Below are 20,002 nucleotides of genomic sequence, written 5' to 3' on the forward strand. Positions count from 1 at the left end.
TTTTCCACGATCCCCACTCACTCCTGATGTTGTACCGGGCCGCTCCTGGGCTCATTCAAAAGGTATCAGGGAGAGGGAGGTGCCTGTACATTTTGGCGGGACTAGAATCATCAGTGGCCAAGTTATGAAATTTTAAAATCACGCTTGTGGGAGACCCCATCTCACAGGCCAGGTTATGAAATAATATATTCATCCAGTGTAACAACTGGAAGAACACTGGAAGTAGATTAGACCCATATCTTTACAATTTTTCATGGGCCATCCGGTTTGATGCTTTTGAAATACAGACGGACAAATGCAAAAGTTACTGGTAAATATCTGCCGATCCAGCCTTGTTTCCCACATTGCTTTACTCTCCCTGCTTGCTAGCTGTTGTACACAAGACCCAACTGTTGGGTGAGAACTGGCCAGGAGTAAATAAGGGAGAATACGCCCCCAACAACATCGCTGCAAGGCAAGGCCATCGACAAGCCATCAAGGCTAACATTAATTTAGCAAGTCAACAAGCAGGTAACAATTTAGAAAATGCAAAGACATGAAAAGATGAAGCCACTGGGAATAAGATTTTCCTCAGACATAATTTTATGAAAACACTTGTTTTCATAAAATATATGTTGTGATTAAAATCAACATATTAACTTGCCAGCCACCAAAAAAAAAAAACAAAAAAAAAAACCTTCCATGTCCTCTGCATTTCTGAAAATGCCAGCAAATATCACAATTCGTGAACTCTGACCTTTCAGAAAATTTTCACTTCCGAAGATAATACATTTTTATAGCACCTTATAGGGCAGCATGGTGGTGTAGCGGTTAGCACTGTCGCCTCACAGCAAGGTGGTTCTGGGTTCGAGCCAGCGGCCGACAAAGGGCCTTTCTGTGTGGAGTTTGCATGTTCTCCCTGTATTTGAGTGGGTTTCCCCCACAGTTCAAAGAAATGCAGTTAGGTTAACATAGGGCAGCCATGGCCTGAGGTTGGGCTGAAGTGCCTTTGAGCAAGGCACTCAACCCCAAACTGCTCCCTGGGCACTGTAGCATAGCTGCCCACTGCTCTGGGTAGATGTGTGCTCAGTGCTCACCTGTGCATGCACGCATGTGTGTATTCATTGCTTCAGATGGATTAAATGCAGAGGAGACATTTCACTGTGCTTAAGTATAAATAAAGGCTTCTTGTTCTTTCACAATCCCAAGGTCACTTTTTGGGAAAGGGAAAAAAAACAAAAAAAACGACTAAGCAGTAAGAAAGGAAGAGAAACATTCATGGAAGAGAAGTCTTCAACTGAGATGTCAAAGTAGAGAAAGTGGAGCAGTCATGAGAGATTGAGGAAAAGAACTGCAGAGTTTAGGGGCAATGGCACTGAAGGACCTGCGGGGGGGCCATGGAAAGTCTGGTGTGTGGAACAGTAAGTAAATTGTTGCTAGAGGACCCAAGTGAGCAAGAGGGGGTGTAGGGGGTCAGTAGTTCCCCAAGGTAGATCAGAGCAAGATTATGCAGGACTCTGAAAGGTGAGAAATCAAGATTGGAAATTTAATGCGGGATAGAACCGGTAGCCAGTGTAACAGAGAGGGTGGGGTGATGTGAGCAGAGCATTTAGTAGCAGTTAAAACTCGAGCTGCAGAGGCCTGGATATACTGCAAGTTCTGTATAAGCAGCCTCTCTCAACCGTGGCACCCCGGGGTGCCGTCAAAAAATTATATATTCTAACATTGAAATAAATAAAATGAATTAAAATTCCAAAAAACAATAGTTACACTAATGCAGATCATCCCCGCCTCATGCATCATCAAAATCTGTCTCACGGCCCCCTTTCCCATATCACAACGTCACTGCCGGGGTCAGCGTATGGTCAGCATGACTGTGTATATTTTATATGGGGGTGCCTTGAGAATTTGCATACTTCTGAAGGGTGCTGTGACTGAAAAAAGGTTGAGAAACGCTGCTGTAAAGAGTTCTCAGAAAGGCCTCTGAGGAGCAAATTACAGTAAACAAAACAATGAAACCATGAACTTGAGTTTGTGCATCGTTACTAGTCAGAAGGGGACTGAGATGAGCAAATGTTACAAAGGTGAAAGAATGCAAGTTTGGTGAGTGACTTCATATGAAAATCAAAATTGAATGATGGATCAAATAGTACTTCAAAATTTCTACAACAGAAGCAGGTTTAATAAGCACAGCATCAATATTAATAGAAAAAAAAGTTAGATGATTCAGATAGTGGGGATTTGGGACCAACCAGTAGGACTTCAGTTTTATCAGTGTTTAACCTGAGAAAGTCTTCCTGCATCCAAAGCTTTAAATCCGAGATGCCACAAGAGGGGGACGTCCTTACAGACTCTGCTTGTGAACACTAAACAAGACCCTAGGTGAAGGCACCATGTATTCGACTGTATTTTACACCGCATCTGACCAAAAAAAAAAAAGTGTGTTTTCTCCATACACATACATTTCCTTAAACAACCCTACTCCCATTATAACAAGAAGTGGATGTCAGCTTGCTAACATTACATTAGTAGACTTCCCAGTTGAGCAAAACCATGGCTATGAAGCAACATAGCAGGAAGAGCTGCTGCATTACTTCTTGTTGAAGATGTGTTGTATGCCAGGGCTTTACATTAGCACCCACCCACCCACCAAATGCGGGTAAAATTTGGCTTTGCAGGGCTCGACGTTAACGCTTGTCTGGGACAAGTGATACTTTATGTCGGACAAGTTCATCATCTCAGTTATTTGTCCGATCGGACAAGTGCCAAAATACACCGATATTCGGGTTACATATCAAATTTAATCAGTTTATTCACATGATTTCCGAAGCAACTCACTTGACATATTTTGATGAAATCGCTGGATGTTTCTATTCGGAAAGAGTGATGTGTGCATGCGCAATATCCCACTTGCGAAACCAGCCAATACCGCTTGGCCAATGGGGTCAGAACACGCAGAACTCAAGCGCTGATAGATGAAGATGAATAGAAACTTTATTTGTATCCATTCATCTGTGAGTCAATAGAGGTGTGGAGGATGTCATTTGATAACTAGATTTCAGTGTATAATAATCAGTAATTTACAGTATTAATCAGTCAATTTCATTATCAGTTGTTTTTATTTGTAGCATTGTTTTGTTTCTCTTGTCCAAACTAGTGATATCTCATCAAGTCATAAATTTTATGATAATGTTACTTTTTGTGATATTTGTTACTGGACTGCAGAGTACTGATCTGTGTATATAAAATGATTAGTGTTTCTGGATCTCATAGTATAGTTATTTTGATCTTAAAATTTGATATGTTCATAATTTCTACTCTATTGGAATATATTGCTTCTGAACTTCAGCATAATAATTGGTGAATTATGGTATCAGTCCGTTTTACTATATTTTTGCACTTTTGCCTAATATCAAGTATTGATTACTTTTGATTCATAGATATTATGCATATGTTGTGAATTTGGAAACAAGTGCAATAAAGATTGTTGGGTTACAAATAGTTTGTGTGGTTTTTTTTTCTCAAATATTTCTTTGGACAAGTCAACTTCACATTCGTACAAGTAAATTTCCTTTCAACTTGCCCGACAGGACAAATGGTTTCAAAAGTTAATGTACAGCCCTGAAACTTTGATGGGTAATGACTTTAGTCCCACTAGCCAATTTGGCGGGTGGTTTATTCTGTGGTATGACAATATATTTTAATTGTAGTTTTCTCTGAAGGCATCTGATATAATAAACGCATTGCAATGTAATATTACGCGCCTACAACTCCCATGAGCACCTGCATAGACATTCTGACAACGTTAGAATTGTTTAGAACGTTCGCTAACGTCTCAGATAAAATCAGTGATACAGTAACCTGCGGCTAATGAACGAAGCAACAAAGTTGCTGACAACTGACAAGCGCACTATGTGCCGGCATATAGCTGGAGTTTCAAACCCTGCTGCTCAGGAAAAAATGGGCAGAGATGAGCAGGGCCGGAGCAGCATTTTAAAATCACTGAGGTCCGTGATGCGCAAAGCACTCGCCGAAAAATTTAACATATTTAAATGACAGGGGTGAATTACACGCCACACAAGAGATCTATTCCTGAAATTACTTTTAATGGTGTTTGAACTGAATATCAGCAGCTTTGGAAAAATAAAAAAAATAAATAAATCATGTATGTGGCAAGAGTAAGAATAATTTAAGCTTGTTTAATGGTTTGATCTGGCCCAAGCAATGAGGACAAAAGATACCCTAACCATGTAGCCTATGGAACTAAGATACATTAACAATCTGGCATCCGTTACACCTACACACAAAAAAAATTCTGGGGGAAAAAAAACAAAAAACAAACAAACAAAAAAAAAAAAACAGTATACACACCACCATGTTTTAAGCCAAGTTATCCACAGCAAACATAAGTTGAAACTTTCCACTCTATTGCTTTTGCTTATCGAATGATTTATTTTTAAAATCACAAACAAACAAGGTAGGCTACAACTGTGCTGCTTCGAAAATGTAAATTGAACAGCTTCATGAAAGTGCGCTGATTGTTACCATGAAAAAACCATGTCTCCTGCACTGCGTTCCTCCCCCGAGTCACGCACTCATTCTCTTTTGTGTTCTTGGTCTCAGAGCCGCGCGCACGAAACAGACACAGAAGACAGATTCAACGTTTAACATAATTAACAGTGCACTTTTTACAGAGATGTTTTACTGTTATTCTTTTTTTTTGTCCAGTTTAATATTTAGCGTACAAATGTATTTTCAGCTCTTAAAAATGACCGAGGTCCAGACCGCAGTGGCCTCATAGCTGGCTACAGCCATGGAGATGAACAAGATACTAATAGGAAGATAAGACAGTTCAATGACAAATGGAAGTCCGGGCGAGATTGGCTAGTTCATAGAAAAACCGAAAATACCGTGTACTGCGAAGACTGTAGAAAGTATGGCAAAGACAGGCACCAGTAATTTTAAACCTGAAACTATAAAGGACCACAAAAAGTCAAATGCACACATCGGTACTATAACATCCAAACAGGCGAAGACGGCTAGTTCACTAAGGACAGCACTGCTTTCAAGTCCCTGGCTGTCATGAAGTCAGCTGAGCTGGAGAGGATGGAGCTGCTGTTTAGAAACATTCACGCGATTGGAAAGAAGTTGATCTCGCCCCAGCTATCACTTATGGCCTGCTGGAAGCCTCAGGTCACGAAGACCATTTTTCATGGACCATTCAGACTCATCTGATGATGAATGTAATGAGGACATTTAATGTCTCTCTCTACACATGTTCTCACACACACACACACACACACACACACACAATTAATAGATAATACATAATACTTGATAATACACAATACTTGCATATCAAAACATCAAATTTTTTTCAATGATAAATGTTTTGAATTGGACTTTTAATATTAGAATCAGTTCAGTTGTACTGAATGTTCATCTCATCTCATTATCTCTAGCCGCTTTATCCTGTTCTACAGGGTCGCAGGCAAGCTGGAGCCTATCCCAGCTGACTACAGGCGAAAGGCAGGGTACACCCTGGACAAGTCGCCAGGTCATTACAGGGCTGACACAGAGACACAGACAACCATTCACACTCACATTCACACCTACGCTCAATTCAGAGTCACCAGTTAACCTAACCTGCATGTCTTTGGACTGTGGGGGAAACCGGAGCACCCGGAGGAAACCCACGCGGACACGGGGAGAACACGCAAACTCTGCACAGAAAGGCCCTCGCCGGCCATGGGGCTCGAACCCGGACCTTCTTGCTGTGAGGCGACAGCGCTAACCATTACATCACCGTGCCGCCCTGTACTGAATGTTATTTTTCATATTATATGATATTTCATATTGTAAGGGGCTTGAATGAGTTCAATAAACAGAATACTCTGTTTATATTTTTGTCTGAACTGGTTCCATGTTTTCATATAGGGATGTACCTTAACAGCACTGAATACTTGAGTGCTACTGTAGAGATACATTATACGCTGCCATTCATAATTAAATCTAGATCTGAGCAATTCCAGCGTTATGGACGTGACACTTGAACTCAAAATGGCAACAAATGACCCAGTGCATGTTTTATTGTCTCCCAGTATTTAAACAGGTGTTGCATATTTTAAGGCTGTACCATACTGGAGAAGTGATAGAACAAGAACAATTCCCATAGTACATCTAGGGCATGCCAGAAAATGCCAATAAAAGATGCGTTATGGATGTGACAGAAAAAGTATCACTTTTCTTGGGTGACTGTACATTTTTATCAAACTCTGTGAAATTGTAAGCCTAATGTCGAAATGGAGATATCTGTTTGATAGAGGGGTCCAAGGTGAATATTAAAAAATCTTTGTTTAAAATATTTTGTATTTCATGCAGAGTTTCGGAAGGAAAAGTCAGCGTTATGGATGTGACGAAATTCCGTTATGGATGTGACGCGTCTGAAATAGACATGGCATATGTTTAGAAAATCAGCAATTTAACCACCATAACCCTTTGAAAAACTCTAAATATCAGCTAAAACTATCAAAGTTCTTAAATAATATTTAGGATGGCTATTGTTTTGCTGTTTTGTGGATTTTAGCATACATTTCTGTGGCTTGTGGCAATAATATAGAATTGTACATGATCAAAGTTGATTTTAGCTTGGGGTTTACATTATAAGAAAGAAAGACTGACAGTGACATATTAGGTTGGTTACAAATTGGTTCAACTTATTCACATCTGTAAAATACAGGCCTAGGTGATATCTCTGGGAGTGGTTTTGATGTATTACATGTTGCTTTATTTTTGCATGGTGAGGTTGACATTTACATGGAATTGCCCATCTTCCGAACTTTAACGTATCATGGTGAAGAAAAAACTGCGCATTTCCTGGCAACAAAATTGTGGCTAGTGAAAAGGCTGAATGGCTAGTGACTCGGGAAAACCACTAGCCACAGTGGCTGGTGAGCAAAAAAGTTAAAGTAAAGCCCTGTTGTATGCATGTAGTGAAGTGCATTAGGCCAGCTGATCAGTATAAGTGAGTGTAAACAACCTACTGAATGAACCACAAACACAATAACAATGCAATCAGTCTCCTAGTCAGTGTTCAAAATGGCAGTGAGTAAAGTGTGTGACATCAGGTACTGTAGGATACAATTTAAAAAAAAAAAAGTCAGGCATGTGAATACAGGAAAAATCTGGGCTATCTGATGTCCTTTATTTGTTTAACCCTTCTAAAATCAATTTGAACATCATATGAACTTTGCACCTGCTGTGCATTGCAAGGTTATTTGCAGCTGGATTAGCTTTAAGGGCAGCTTCTGCTTGCTTCCTGATCCACCAAGAGAGCAGGGTGTATTCATGCCACGTCCACAAGCGAGCAGTTATTTACAAAGGAAAACTTATAATACATGCCATAAGATTTTACACTACACTGGTTTTGCCTGCAGTGATAATGCCCCACACTTCCTTAAACACAATGATTTGAAATCTTATAGCTGTGGGAATAACTACACTGGGGCATAGTGCAAGAAAGAACTTTTGCAAAGACATTATACAAGTAGAAAATACTTTTTGCCAACCACTGAGAAATAAGAACTCAACCAAGTTTGTTAAGATAGCACGTTAGCAATCTGAAAACAAATGTTTTTTTTAAATTATTAACAATATCAATGAGTTATATTTTAACCATCACCTAACTAGTGTACAACTACTTATGGGACAGGGACCCCACAACACTTGTAATAATAGTCTTGGGAAATAGCAGCAACTTGAGATTTCTTAATCCTAATTGTCTCATGTTCACTAGACTAGCACAGACTGTTCACACTTCTACCCTCAGGCCAGAGGTGCATAAGTGTAGAATGTAAGACTGTCAGACTAAAGAACTCTTTCTTTCCCACCGCCATCAGACTCCTGAACAGCTGACAGGAGTCTATAACCATGGACTACCTCCCTGTAAACTGTCTGACTGTTTACACATTACTGCTCTTTTTGCTCGTTTCCTTGACTGTTTACATCTGGTTACATTTTTTGTACATTACTGCCCTTTTGCTGCTATGTCTGATCATTGTCTTATTTTTGTATTACACTACCTATTCTGCACTACATTTACCTTTATTTTGTACTATACTGGGTCTTTTTTGCTTTTATTTTGCACTGTATTGCCTTTACTTTGTATTATTTCTTCCGCTTATTTGTAATTGGCATTCACGGTGGACAGCAAACCAAGAATTTCAATGTGCAAGACGACATGTCCTTACTGTGCATATGACAAACACTTTGAACTTGAACTATTGTGTCGCTGACCCCCTGTGACTGGATCAAGAAATGGCTCCAACACCCTGCTGGTTGTTTTGGGCATCATGAGGATGGAAATTCTACCTGGATGGGTTAGAGACAGGTGCTAGAGAAAGATACAATATATAAAATGCAAACAAGTTTAAAGTTGACAAAGAGCTCCAGTGGCCTAATGGATAAGGCGCTGGCCTCCTAAGCCAGAGACCGTGGGCTCGAGTCCCATCTGGGGTACGAGGTTAGTAGATTGGCGCAGCGGGAGCATGCTGAGCTCAGAAGCTGATGGATCAAAACCATCCTCTGCTAGTTGGTGGTATTTTGGGTGGCACAGTGGTGCAAGTGGTTAGCACGGTCGCCTCACAGCAAGAAAGTTCTGTGGTCGAGCCCAGCAGCTGACGAGGGCCTTTCTGTGTGGAGTTTGCATGTTCTCCCCATGTCTGCATGGGTTTCCACCACAGTCCAAAGACATGCGATTAGGTTAATATGGGACGGCCTTGGGCTGAGGTGACCTTGAGCAAGGCACCTAACTCCCAACTGCTCCCCGGGTGCTGTTAGCATGGCTGCCCACTGCTCTGGGTATGTATGTGTGCACTCACTGCTTCAGGTGGGTTAAATGCAAAGAGGAATTTCACAAGTGCAGCGGTCTCAAAAGTAGCCGGTCACCGACGGCAAATCGCCGGCTATGGCTTGTTATGCCGCCGGCTATTGTCAGTCGAGTCACAAAATTTAATATTAAATATTTCTGACAGCAAAAAAAGTTGTGAACGTAAATTACATCCACTATGTCATGTGTTTACATCCTCGACATGAGTGCAGCCATTACTGCCATGTGTTGCCAGATTGTGTTTATATCCTCGACATGAGTGCAGCCATTACTGCCATGTGTTGCCAGATTGCGTGTTTTCCCTCCCAATTTGGGCAGTTTTAAGTGCATTTTGGCGGGTTTTGAACATATTTTGGGCTGTAAAACGTCAGCAGTATCTGGCAACATATTTTTTTACTTAATACAAGAAATTAATGGATGCCAACGTTTTTGCCAAAATGGTATTTTATTTTCCATTGTTTAGGCAGCTTCAGCATCATACTGTGAGATTCTGTTCAAATTGTTTTTTTCTTCTATGAAGCCTGAACCATTTATTTTATTAGTTTATAATTATTGTTTAATTTAGTGGCGGCACGGTGGTGTAGTGGTTAGCGCTGTCGCCTCACAGCAAGAAGGTCCGGGTTCGAGCCCCGTGGCCGGTGAGGGCCTTTCTGTGCGGAGTTTGCATGTTCTCCCCGTGTCCGCGTGGGTTTCCTCCGGGTGCTCCGGTTTCCCCCACAATCCAAAGACATGCAGGTTAGGTTAACTGGTGACTCTAAATTGACCGTAGGTGTGAATGTGAGTGTGAATGGTTGTCTGTGTCTATGTGTCAGCCCTGTGATGACCTGGCGACTTGTCCAGGGTGTACCCCGCCTTTCGCCCGTAGTCAGCTGGGATAGGCTCCAGCTTGCCTGCGACCCTGTAGAACAGGATAAAGCGGCTAGAGATAATGAGATGAGATGGGTTTAATTTAGTCTTCAGGAGAGACTGCCTGCACACAGTACTAGTATTAATAGGTTTTTTTTCTTACATGAAAGCTGAGGCATTTATATTATATTTTAAGGTAACTTCATGTTGTGCTGTGAGGTTCTCTGCACTTTAACTTTTGAACCAACAGGTGCATTTGGATAAGTAAAGCCTATTCTGCATTTTTGTAGTCCTGGTAATCTTTTATATTGGTAAAGTTGTTTATAGGACCATTTCTTAGTGTCTGTTTTTTTAATCAATAGTTTTTCAGTAATAATATTTAACATACTCAATTTTAAACAACACCTCCCCCGCATGGCTTGCCCCCATAGTCTCCAAAATTTCTGTGGGAAACACTGGCGTGCGTAACAACGCTAATCAAGCTTAAGCTAGACGACCCGCCTCAAATACCCGTCCCGGGTAAATGTTATCCCAATTTTAGATGGCCTGTTCCAAACCATCCCGCCCCATGAAAAATTCACACTTGCATCTATCTATCCATCCATCCATCCATCCATCCCTGCACGCTTTGCGTGCATTATGTCTGCTGCTGGCAGACATTTTACCATTTTGCACCCTGCTGTAAATTATTTGTACCCTGCTATTCTCCCAAACTTTGAAGCCCCTGCCAGTGCGCGATAAATAAAGTTGCGCTTTCTTTCTTTCTTAAAATCCACCTCAGGGAGCGCAAGATGTGTTGTGTTTCATGTTCGACTCCATTCAAGGATTTCTCGTTATTGCAGTCTCAGTTGACAGGATCACCTAAAATGCTGACTCAGTGGTAAAAGTAGTGGAAGTGGAAGGTTAAGAGTTTAAATCCCAGCATCACCATATTGAGCAAAACCCTCAATTTTTAGTTGATCACTTAAAATCACGTCAGCACGCTTCATGCCTCAATCCTGGTCTCAAACGCAAGTTGCTTTTGGAGATAAAAAGGTCAACCATGGGCAGCACGGTCGCCTCACAGCAAGAAGGTTCCGGGTTTGAACCCAGCAGCCGGTGAGGGCCTTTCTGTGCAGATTTTGCACATTCTCCCCGTGTCTGCGTGGGTTTCCTCCACGATCCAAAGGTTAGGTTGATGTGGGGCGGCTTTGGGCTGAGGTGCCCTTGAGCGAGGTACCTGACCCCTGACTGCTCCCCGGGCGCTCGGGTGTGGCTGCCCACTGCTCTGTGTGTTCACTGCTTCAGATGAGTTAAATGCAGAGGATGAATTTCACTGTGCATGTGACAAAGGTTTCTTCTTCAAATGAGAAAAAAAAAAAAAACAGATGATGGGCTCATTCTCGAGCTGAAGGCAGTGAAAAGGAAATGTAATGTTGCATCAGTCGCTTCACTCACTGAAGAGAAATAGAGGACAGATTAAAGTTCACTGTGTCACAGCAAAGTTAAACAAGGAGTGAGGATATAAACCGAGCCCATTTTAATTCTTCTAAACTTCATCATGAACACAGCTCAGGAGGAGCACGTGAGCCGCACAGCAAGAAGGTTCTGGGGTCGAGCCCAGCAACCAACGAGGGTCTTTCTGTGTGGAGTTTGCATGTTCTCCCCGTGTCTGCGTGTGGTTGCTCCGGTTTCCCCCCACAGTCCAAAAACATGCGGTTAGGTTAATATGGGATGGCCTTGGGCTGAGGTGCCCTTGAGCAAGGCATCCAACTCCCAACTGCTCTGGGTATGTGTGCACGCTCACTGCTGCAGATGGGTTAAATGCAGAGAGGAATTTCACAAGTGTGCGATAAATAAAGTTGTGCTTTCTTTCTTTCTTTCTTAAAATCCACCTCAGGGAGCGCAAGATGTGTTGTGTTTCATGTTCGACTCCATTCAAGGATTTCTCGTTATTGCAGTCTCAGTTGACAGGATCACCTAAAATGCTGACTCAGTGGTAAAAGTAGTGGAAGTGGAAGGTTAAGAGTTTAAATCCCAGCATCACCATATTGAGCAAAACCCTCAATTTTTAGTTGATCACTTAAAATCACGTCAGCACGCTTCATGCCTCAATCCTGGTCTCAAACGCAAGTTGCTTTTGGAGATAAAAAGGTCAACCATGGGCAGCACGGTCGCCTCACAGCAAGAACCCAGCAGCCGGTGAGGGCCTTTCTGTGCAGATTTTGCACATTCTCCCCGTGTCTGCGTGGGTTTCCTCCACGATCCAAAGGTTAGGTTGATGTGGGGCGGCTTTGGGCTGAGGTGCCCTTGAGCGAGGTACCTGACCCCTGACTGCTCCCCGGGCGCTCGGGTGTGTTCACTGCTTCAGATGAGTTAAATGCAGAGGATGAATTTCACTGTGCATGTGACAAATAAAGGTTTCTTCTTCTTCAAATGAGAAAAAAAAAAAAACAGATGATGGGCTCATTCTCGAGCTGAAGGCAGTGAAAAGGAAATGCAATGTTGCATCAGTCGCTTCACTCACTGAAGAGAAATAGAGGACAGATTAAAGTTCACTGTGTCACAGCAAAGTTAGAGGAAACAGTGAGTGAGGATATAAACCGAGCCCATTTTAATTCTTCAAAACTTCGTCATCATGAACACAGCTCAGGAGGAGCACGTGAGCCGCACATGACACCACAGAGGAGAAGAAGAGGAGAAGAGGAGGAGGAGAGGAGGAGGAGGAGAAGGGTCTCGCGGGCGAATTTAATTCCCACCGGTCCGTTTAACTCCATTAACATTCACTCAGTTCCACACAGACCAGAGATTAGCCACGCTGCTAACCCAGCTAGCTACCAACACAAACCACATGACCCTGAATGATGGCTAATTAGGACACATACCGACATGCGTGCGTATTATGGCATTTAAAAGGAACGATAAGGGGTATATTTTATCACCGGTTAAATTAAAAAACCGCCCAGACACAGAGCTAAAGGGTTAAATCTGATAAAAATGAAGAGAAAACTCTAAACCCATTCATACCCGCTGCACAGACCGGACAAGGAAGACGCGAGGGATGCTGAGAGCTAAAGCTAACTAACTTTGTCAGCGAATAAGCTCATTAAAATAAACCATACGTTTCACAGCTATGAATCTTACTTACGTGCTTTTATTTTTCTTTTCCCTGAGTCACTGTAACCTGAAGAAGTTCATCTGAGCCCCGACAGACCGCGTGTGCTCTCTCCCCCAGTGGCTGTGTACATGGGTATGCAGGAGCCAAGTTTGTCCTTGCCACACTACAAGATTGGCTTGTGCGCATGCGCGCCTCTTTGGTTACGTATCCAATTACAGCAGCCGGTTTCTTTATTAAACCTTTTTATTTATTCTCTTGTTTGTTTGTTTTTTTTTTAATGTGTTGTCCAATCTCATCTCATTATCTCTAGCCGCTTTATCCTGTTCTACAGGGTCGCAGGCAAGCTGGAGTCTATCCCAGCTGGCTGTCACAGGCAACCATTCACACTCGGCCACGGGGCTCGAACCCGGACCTTCTTGCTGTGAGGCGACAGCGCTAACCACTACACCACCGTGCCACCTGTTGACCATGTTGGAGGTGAAAAGTTTAGGAATACAAAGCTCCATGGTGGCACGGTGGTGTAGTGGTTAGCGCTGTCGCCTCACAGCAAGAAGGTCCGGGTTCGAGCCCCGTGGCCAGCGAGGGCCTTTCTGTGTGGAGTTTGCATGTTCTCCCCGTGTCCGCGTGGGTTTCCTCCGGGTGCTCTGGTTTCCCCCACAGTCCAAAGACATGCAGGTTAGGTTAACTGGTGACTCTAAATTGACCGTAGGTGTGAATGGTTGTCTGTGACAACCAGCTGGGATAGGCTACAGCTTGCCTGCGACCCTATAGAACAGGATAAAGCGGCTAGAGATAATGAGATGAGATGAGACATCCATCCATCCATCCATCCATTATCTGTAGCTGTTTATCCTGTTCTACAGGGTCGCGGGCAAGCTATCCCAGCTGACTACGGGCGAAAGGCGGGGTACACCCTGGACAAGTCGCCAGGTCATCACAGGGCTGACACATAGACACAGACAACCATTCACACTCACACTTACGGTCAATTTAGAGTCACCAATTAACCTAACCTGCATGTCTTTGGACTGGAGGGGAAACCCACACAGACACGGGGAGAACATGCAAACTCCACACAGAAAGGCCCTCGTCGGCCACTGGGCTCGAACCCAGGACCTTCTTGCTGTGAGGTGACAGCGCTAACAATTACACCACCGTGCCACCCTGTTCAATCTCTCTGTTTAATAATTTTAAGATTATAGCAGCATGTTCACCCTAATGCAGCGGATCTCAAAGTGGGGGTATATCTCAAAGTAGGGGTCTTGTATTACCAAGCAGAGTCACACCATAATAAATGTCGTGGTGTTGTTTCTGGCGCATGGCATGCTGTGTCAAAGAAAGGAATAAATATGTCTTCATAACTGTGATGTGTATCTCATTATTGGTATCACTGTCACAAGACAATACTGCAATTTTTTGACACAAAATACACTACATGACACAATTCGATGGTTTATATGCTATAATAATATTAAGGTTGAGTACTGTATAAGTATTGTATTGAGTATTGTATAAGGCCCTTGTATATATTTTGCTCATACACTCATCAGGAGCTCGGCTTTTAGGCACTACTCAGAACACCTGTACACCTGCTCATTTTTGTAATTACTCAATCAACCAATCATGTGATGATGCAACATAATGCATACAGTCATAATGCATACAGTCATAATGCATACAGTCATGCAGATGCAAGTCAGTGCATGCAGAGCTTCAGTTCTTGACATCAGAATGAAGCAAAAGTGTAATCTGTGTGACTTTAACTGTGGCATGAGTGTTGGTGCCAGCTGGGCTGGTTTGAGTATTTCAGAAACTGCTGATCTCCTGGGATTTTCACACACAATAGTATCAAGAGTTTACAGAGAATGGTGTGAGAAACAAACAAAAAAATATTGAGTGAGTGACAGTTCTGTGGGTGGCAATGCCTTGTTGATAAGAGAGGTCAGAGGTCACAGAGATCACACTTTTTCTTCATTCTGATGTTTGATGTGAACATTATCTGAAACTCTTGACTTGTGTACCTGCATGATTTTTTGCATTGTGCTGCTACCACTTGATTGGCTGATCAGATAACGGCATGAACGTGCAGGTGTACAGGTGTCAGCCTGATATTTGAATAGTTATTGATTATGTTCAGAGGGTGTACGGAGTTTGTTTTATGGTTAAAACATTATACATTTATATGGACATATTACTTGTGGGCAAAGCAGCACTGAATGTCTGCACATTCATTCAGCTATTTATAGTAAGATGGGCAACATGATGATTTATTCATCTTCAGTTAACAAGTCCTGGTTATCCTGGTCAAGTTCACGGTGGATCCGGACACTGGGCCTGAGACAGGAGTACACCCTGGATGGGATGCCAGTCCATCGCAGAGCACCACGCACACACATTTACATCTCGGGGAAATTTAGCATAGCCAATCCACCGACAGCCTGTTTTTGGGAGGTAGATGGAATTTGTAGAAGCAGGAGGAAACCGATGTAGAACATGCAAAACACTGCACAGACAGTAATCCAAACTCAGTATTGCTGTGAGGTGGACAATATGATAAGTTGTAATGATATCACAATTATTTGTCATGATGCAATTTTCTTATAGGATAGATAGATAGATAGATAGATAGATAGATAGATAGATAGATAGATAGATAGATAGATAGATTGATTGATTGATTGATTGATTGATTTACTTCATTGATCCCAAGATGGGAAATTGTTTTGTTGCAGCAGCAAGTTATCAGACGTGAAAAGAAAAACACACAATGTACAACATAAAATAGAATAAAAAAAGCTCCCAAGAACAAGCTGACTATACAATATATATATATATATATATATATATATATATATATATATATATATATATATATATATGAGTGATTCCACGCTTATGGGTACTGAAATGGGGACATGAACTTATTCACCTAAAACCATTTCTTTTTTTACCATCAGGTCACAAAACATGTAATCTTTAATGAATGATATGTTAAAAGATAACTTTAATTTTCTGAGATGTAATAAAAACATATTTATATGCCAAAGTCAAGCCTATGAGTTCCAAAATGATGTCTGTTACATTACTTCTGTTACGATTGTCCATTTCGCGTCTGTTACAAATTAATTACAATCTAGCTATATACCATGTTAATCTTATTGAAAGAATGTGTATGTTTATTCTACTACACATGTTTATTAATTATATTTGCTAAAACATCACCTTCCTATGTTTCAAAAAGTAATTCTACATTGTTAAAATTGAGAATATATATGTCCACAACACTTCTGTTACGTTCTGACTTTGGCATATAAATGTGTTTTTATTACATCTCAGAAAATTAAAGTTATCTTTTAACATATCATTCATTAAAGACTACATGTTTTGTGACCTGATGGTAAAAAAAATAAATGGTTTTAGGTGAATTTTTAAAAATAAGTTCATGTCCCCATAAGCGTGGAATCACTCATTATATATATATATATATATATATATATATATATATATATATATATATATATGGTGTAGTGGTTGGCACTGTCGCCTCACAGCAAGAAGGTCTGGGTTCGAGCCCTGTGGCCGGCGAGGGCCTTTCTGTGTGGAGTTTGCATGTTCTCCCCGTGTCCGCGTGGGTTTCCTCTGGGTGCTCCGGTTTCCCCCACAGTCCAAAGACATGCAGGTTAGGTTAACTGGTGACTCTAAATTGACCGTAGGTGTGAATGTGAGTGTGAATGGTTGTCTGTGTCTATGTGTTAGCCCTGTGATGATCTGGCGACTTGTCCAGGGTGTACCCTGCCTTTCGCCCGTAGTCAGCTGGGATAGGCTCCAGCTTGCCTGCGACCCTGTAGAAGGATAACGCGGCTAGAGATAATGAGATGAGATGAGATGAAGTTCATGTCCCCATTTCAGTACCCATAAGCGTGGAATCACTCATTATATATATATATATATATATATATATATATATATATATATATATATATATATATATATAGTGTAGTGGTTAGCACTGTCGCCTCACAGCAAGAAGGTCTGGGTTCGAGCCCTGTGGCCGGCGAGGGCCTTTCTGTGTGGAGTTTGCATGTTCTCCCCGTGTCCGCGTGGGTTTCCTCCGGGTGCTCCGGTTTCCCCCACAGTCCAAAGACATGCAGGTTAGGTTAACTGGTGACTCTAAATTGACCGTAGGTGTGAATGTGAGTGTGAATGGTTGTCTGTGTCTATGTGTTAGCCCTGTGATGATCTGGCGACTTGTCCAGGGTGTACCCCGCCTTTCGCCCGTAGTCAGCTGGGATAGGCTCCAGCTTGCCTGTGACCCTGTAGAACAGACCTGGGCGTTTTACAGCCCACGGGCCGCATCCGGCCCTTTGGTTCATTCTGACCGGCCCGCGCAAGGTTAATTAGAAATTACAAACTAGGAAATTGCATACTAGGAGATACATCTTCAACCAACCTTAACACCACAGACAATAAATTTCTTCTGGTAGCACTAACTGTCGCCAAGAAAACAATCCTCATGAACTGGAACTCAAAGAACTCAATCCACATTACCCATTGGAAAAACCTGCTAGCAGATTATATATCATTGGACAATCATACCTCTCCCAACTTACTCCACACTCAGAATACACACTCCCCTTGGTCATCTTACCTCACCTTTTTACAGACTTGACCTGGCCCTCTGTGCCTGAGATCCAGTCCCAACGCCACACTCAAATATCCTTCCATAATCGTTAATACTTAGCCATACATATTAGGGAAGGGAGGATGGAAGCTGGAATCTCTTATCTCTGTTTGTTTATGTACATCATTTATTAATTTTTCCCACCACTCCCTCCCTCCCTCTGCTACCATCTTCCCTCCCCCACTTCATCTACTCTTGTTATACCTGGGCTTCTGGGATGGCGTGGTCGGCCCCATCCTGTCTGGTTGTCAGGTGGGACTGGCGTTGGTTGGTGCCATTGGGAGGGTTGATGGGTCAGGGTTCCCCTCCGGGTCAGGGTCCCGAGGTTTTCTCGGCGCCCCGCCCACCCCACGCATGCACTCTGATACCTGCCTACTCTTGGTATTGCACAGCGCGCCTTATCCTCTTTTAAATGCTCTACACATTAGGAAGCACACACCATTTGTACACCTGCAATAAGAACAACATGATAGACTAGGGCAGGGGAGGAGTGCATGTGGGAAACCTCTGCAGGTGCTTCGCTGCACTCCTTGCCTCTTTTAATGCAAATACATCTCTTCTTTTAATGCAGTACATTTTAGAGAAGGCACACATTCTTGTCATATACAGTCATATATAGGATAGGTAGGGCGTGTTGTGCGGAGGCTATGGGGGGCTGGTGTCGGTGCATGGGGCGTCAGGGCCCGGAGCCCTGCCTCATGCAGTACCTCCCCCTCCCCTCTGTTGTCCCATCATGAATCAGCTTGGGCAGGGGGGGCTGGCACCATAGCCATAACAGGTGCTCAGGTAGTCATCATAATTAACTATTAAATAACTATTATTTTTAGAATTTCTATCTATAAAAAATTTACTAACACAAATGATTAGCAAATAAAATAATACTCCCCCTCCCCCTCTCTCCTTCATTATGATCCAGTTTCCTTCTCCATGGCCCGACACAGACCAGCACTGCTTATACACACACACACACACACACACACACACACACACACACACACGTGCTTACTTTCACATATCCCGCTCCCCCCCAACATATACACACTGTCCCTCCACCCATAATTCAAGGCCCAACACCCCTCCAAATCTCCCCCACCTACCCTCCTCTATCTCATATGCACATTCATTACCCCTAATCAACCCCACCCATCCTCCTCTATACAGCAATATAGCTCTTGTTTATCTTTGTCGAATTTGTCTCCATGTGTTCTGTTACATCTCTTTGTTAACATATTAGTAGTATTGTCCAGCCTTTGAAATTGTTGTTAGTTACGTCAGTGCTTCTGTTGTGTGTCATGTGTATGTATTGATTTGTTTCATTCTGTCCTTTTTACTTTGTATTTGTTTGTATTTGTTAGCAAATAAAAAAAAAAAAAAAAAAAAGAAATTACAAAATAAACGGATTTTCTAATTTTACCTCATGCATGGACTGAATGTGCATTGCTTTTATTTTGGTTGTGTTCAACAAAAACGCAGTGCGCGCGACATGAACATGACATTAAATCCCACGAAACCTAATCCCGTGATAACTACTTCCGTAATTTGTCCAGACCAACCACAAACTTGTATGTCATCCTTCAAACGGTCCAGCCAATCACATAGTGTGACGTCACCAGCAGGCGCCGGAGCCTGAGCCGATCTGTAGAGCTGGTACCTACACCGAATCGACGTTGTTGCGAGTAGGTCACAAGAAGACTTTAGCCCCCAAAATGTCCGCAAAAAGAAGAAAGGTAGATGCCGAATGCAGGGCTTTCAACAAAACATGGACTGCTAAGTATAGACCTCTTGCAGTCACGTGACCAGAATGTAAACAGCCGCCATCTTGTCAGACAACAACACAGCTGAATACTGCTGCACTCGTGTACAAAATGGATCAATTTCAACCGACGGACTACACGGCTCATTTTTCTAATGAACAGATAACTAGATATATGTCTAAAATAAACGATCTACAGATTAGTGACCCTTATCGATTATTGGACGTAGTTTTCACGACCGTGTCAGTGGATATTGAACTGCCAGAGGTGGAATACCCAGATGTGTATAATTACCTCATTAACTTTCCCTCACTGTTCAGTGGTGAAGCACTGCGTGCTTATAAATCTCTGGACAGTTATCTTTACAGAAATTCAGGATTTGTCAGCGACTCAGATGTGGCATCTTGTAAAAAAGAAAATAACAATCCTCATTGGACGGGTAAGTCACTTACAGTGGGGCAAAAAAGTATTTAGTCAGTCACCAATTGTGCAAGTTCTCCCACTTAAATAGATGAGAGAGGCCTGTAATTTTCATCATAGGCATACCTCAACTATGAGAGAGAAAATGAGAAAAAAAATCCAGAAAACCACATTGTCTGATTTTTAAAGAATTTATTTGCAAATGATGGTAGAAAATAAGTATTTGGTCAATAACAAAAGTTCATCTCAATACTTTGTTATATACCCTTTGTTGGCAATGACAGAGGTCAAACGTTTTCTGTAAGTCTTTACAAGGTTTTCACACACTGTTGCTGGTA

General features: G+C 42.2%; 1 protein-coding gene and 1 non-coding gene across 2 annotated transcripts in view; one reads left to right on the top strand and one right to left on the bottom strand.

Annotated features, from left to right (window-relative positions):
* The window catches only part of slc16a1b (solute carrier family 16 member 1b), a 100,159-nt gene extending 87,186 nt beyond the window's left edge, over positions 1–12,973 (bottom strand). The window contains exon 1 of the mRNA XM_060932151.1: positions 12,840–12,973. The gene's annotated coding sequence lies outside the window, so the exon portion shown is untranslated. The remainder of the gene's footprint in view (positions 1–12,839) is intronic.
* Positions 8,424–8,496, top strand: trnar-ccu (transfer RNA arginine (anticodon CCU)). The gene has a single exon. It is a non-coding gene; the product is annotated as a tRNA-Arg (tRNA).
* Positions 12,974–20,002: the final 7,029 nt, after the last annotated feature.

Source organism: Neoarius graeffei, chromosome 10 (genome assembly GCF_027579695.1).
Source record: "Neoarius graeffei isolate fNeoGra1 chromosome 10, fNeoGra1.pri, whole genome shotgun sequence".
Lineage (NCBI taxonomy): Eukaryota > Metazoa > Chordata > Actinopteri > Siluriformes > Ariidae > Neoarius > Neoarius graeffei.